Source organism: Leopardus geoffroyi, chromosome D2 (assembly GCF_018350155.1).
Source record: "Leopardus geoffroyi isolate Oge1 chromosome D2, O.geoffroyi_Oge1_pat1.0, whole genome shotgun sequence".
In the NCBI taxonomy this organism is placed as follows: domain Eukaryota; kingdom Metazoa; phylum Chordata; class Mammalia; order Carnivora; family Felidae; genus Leopardus; species Leopardus geoffroyi.
The window spans coordinates 20571707-20575625 of record NC_059334.1 but is presented as its reverse complement, the minus strand read 5'-3'; the positions used below and the strand labels follow the sequence as shown (position 1 = coordinate 20575625).

At 34.4% G+C, this 3919-nt stretch overlaps 1 pseudogene; it reads left to right on the top strand.

Moving 5' to 3' along the window:
- Window positions 1-748: 748 nt before the first annotated feature.
- LOC123576536 lies at window positions 749-1458 on the top strand (annotated as a pseudogene).
- Window positions 1459-3919: the final 2461 nt, after the last annotated feature.

Below are 3919 nucleotides of genomic sequence, written 5' to 3'. Positions count from 1 at the left end.
TCTAGATTGTAATCTCATTATACTATTTCTCCAAAAAGAGAACCAGAGCACCTTTTAGTGATGGCAGTTCCAAATCTGTAACACCAAATGTACAGGATGAATCAGAGATATCTTGTCCAGCCTGAAAGCAAGAAAGTTATCAATGGCTACTAGTGTCATACTGAAAGAACACAGGAGCCAATTAGAAGGGGCTCATACTGACCAAAGATGGGGCAACTTAAGCATCTAAAAAAATAATGGCTCCAATGAATTGAAGTATATCAAATATATACAAATCCATTTTTCATAATGATAGTCCAAAAATAAAAACTCAAAAATAAAAACTCAAATCTAAGAATTACTATGAGTGGGAAAAACTGGCATTATGTGCCTCCAGACATGATGGAGAGGAACTATATAGCATTACACCTATATACTGACAACAGAGATTTGGAAATTGACATTAAAGAGGATTACCACTTATGACAGCAACAAAAATAACAAATACTTATGGTGACCTTGGGTTAAGCAAAGATTTCTTAGATATGATGCCAAAAACAATTCATAACAAATTCATAAATTGGACTTCAACAAAATTTAAAACTTTTGCTCTGTAAAAATACACCATTTTTCTTTAAATGAAAGAATGAAAATTAAATAAAAGAATGAGAATGAAAAGGCAAGCGACATACTGGGAAAAATCTTTGCAAAGCATATATCTGATAAAAGACTTGTATCCAGATTATATAAAGAACGCTCAAAGCTCAGCTATAAGAGAAAAAAACAAGACAATTAAAAATTAGGTAAAAGATTTAATCAGATATTTCACCAAAGAAGATCTATAAAGGGCACATGCAAATGAGTTCAATATCATTGGTCATTAGGGAAATGCAAATTAAAAGCACAATGAGGTTCCACTAGAATGGCTAAAATTTAAAAGACAGACTTTATGAGTGTGGGTGGGATGTAGAAAACTGAAACTTTCATACACTGCTGGTCTGCATGTAAAATGGCACAACAACATTGAAAAACATTTTGGCAGTTTCTTTAAAAGTTAAACATATACCGCTTCTGCCAATGTGTTATTCTGGTGGTGGTTGTGGATCACCCTTTGCCTGGCAAAATGGACACTGAGGCCATGAGCAGATACACCAACCCAACGAACTTTGGTTGTCCTCTCCCGTCTGACTGTGGTGCTGTTGACCATTGGCATGTTCTTCACTGCCTGGTTCTTCATTTATGAGGTTACCTCCACTAAGTACATTTATCTACAAACAGCTTCTCATCTACTTGGTGGCCTTGCTTTTCATGGGCTTTGGAGTCCTCTTCCTGTTGCTCTGGGTTGTCATCTATGTACAGGCTCCCAATGGTTCCAACCAGGTGGCTTCACTGAATATCTGCTTTTGCAAATTAATTTTTTTACTATTGCTGGAAGTGTCCCATTTGCTGCTCACAATAAAGGCAGATGTGTGATCAAAAAAAAAAAAAAAAAAAGTTAAACTATACCTATAATACTATCCAGTCATTTAATTCCTAGGTATTTACCCAAGAGAAAGGGAGATACATGTCCACACAAAGACTTGCACATGAAGCATATGGCTTTATTTTTAATAGCCAAAACATGGAAACAACTCAAATGTCTATCAGCAGATGAATAGATAAATTGTGGTATATCCATACAATGGAAGGCTCAGCAATAACAGGGCAGGAACTAGTGATATAACAACATGAATGAATCTTAAATTACTTATGCTGAATGAAAGAATCACTGTGTGATTCCATTTACATAAAATTCTAGAAAATTCAAACTCATTTATAGAGATACATAGAAGATCAGTGGTCACGTAGGAAGAGTAAAGTGGAGGGATTAACAAGGGTCATAAGGCTGGTCACAGGCCCATTGCATGGTGTCAGAGCACCAGTAAAATGATGACAGCGTAAAAGTGGGAGAGGAACGAGCAGCAGTGATGGGATTGCATAAAAGAAATTGATCAATTGGGTAAATCTGTTAAGGATAATGGAATAAGTTTCCTGTTGGGAGAAAGGGAGTAAATGTGTGGAAAGAAGGAAAACTAGAATGAACCTTGTGGTGCTAAAATAAACTTAGAGTTGTCACTGTAGATTCATAGTTTTCAACACATAGATTGATAGGTAAATATAGATGTAAATGTGTATTGTTATATGTGAATATATTTTATTTTATTATTTTATTTTGTTTATTTAAATCTAAATTAGTTAACATATAGTATAATAATGGTTTTAGGAGTAGAATTTAGTGATTTATCACTTACATATAACAGTGCTTATCCCAAGTGCCCTTCTTAATGTCCATCACCCATTTAACCCATCCCCCCATCTAACACCCCTCCAGCAACCATCAGTTTGTTCTCTGTATTTAAGAGTCTCTTAGGGTTTCTCTCTCTGTTTTATGATATGTTAAATAAGCCAGTCAGAGAAAGACAAATATCATATGATTTCACTCATATGTAGAATTTAAGAAACTAAACAGATGAACATAGGGGAAGGGAAGGGAAGGGAAAATAAGATAAAAACAGAGAATGAATATTATATATATGATATATATGCATATATACATACATATATACATATAAATGTATACATACACATACATATATTCTCTAGCTATGTCCACTAAGAGAACATGTGAGCAGTAATACCTTCAAAAGCAATAAGCACATCTAGTATCCAGATCTTATTCTCTAAATCCACTAAGTGGAATCTTGGAATTAAATTTCTTGTAGAAATAGTCAGTTTCAAGATAAGGTCAGGAAAAGTAGAACATGATCCTGGAATATTCTTTCTTTTTGTGCCAGAAAATAAGGAATGGCTTAAAGAATGATGGTGATATGTCAAAATGGCAAAGACCTGTCTTGAAGGGACTATCCCACACATCTGGGATGATTTAAGCATCACAGTAAATGATATGTTAAAGCACTATAATCCTTTGAATAAAATTGGAAACCATGACTCAACATAAATTTAAAAATTAATAAGCTGAGTTTCATAAGATATTTAAATGAGGTACTTCAATATCATCAAAGAATCTCCCCACAAAATACCTGTTAATTATAAAGGACAAAAGAGTAAATTTGCAGCTGAGAAGGCTAGCAAACTTAACTACCTTAATCAAGTGATCAAAACTAACAACATCAATAACAGAACAAATAGAAACTATATGCCACCTGGTAGAATGCAATGAAAAGAACATAACATCACTTTTTTTTAATTTTTAAAAAATCTTTATTTTTGAGAGAGAGATAGAGAGACAGAGTGCGAGCAGGGGAGGGGCAGAGGGAGAGGAAGACACAGAATCCGAAGCAGGCTGCAGGCTCTGAGTTGTCAGCACTGAGCTCAGTGTGGGGCTTGAACCCACTAACGGGGAGATCATGACCTGAGCTGATGTCGGACGCTTAACCAACTGAGCCACCCAGGCGCCCCATGAACATAACATCACTTTTATAATTTTCTTGGCAAAGATGCATAAAGTAAATCTAATCAAGAGTAAATATCAGATAAGCTTAAATGGAGCGACATTTTACAAAATAATTGACCTATAATCTGCAAAAGCTTCATGGTTATGACAGTCAAAGAAAATTGGAGGAACTGTTTTGAATTGAATTGAAGAAGCCTCAAGAGTGTGTGATTCTGAACTGGAGGTTTTGAATTTTGAAATTGCAAATTAGGGAGTAGGTATAAAAGACACTATTGAGACAATGTGCAAAACTTGAATGGAATCTAAGGATTAGATGGTATGGTACCAATGGTAATTTCCTGCTTTTGATAGTTGTATTGAGGTTATACAATAGAATGTTCTTGTTTATAAGAAACACATACTAATCTACTCCTGAAATCACTGGTTCACTATATGCTAACTAATTTGGATGTAAATTTTTAAAAATAAAAAATAAAATTAAAAAAA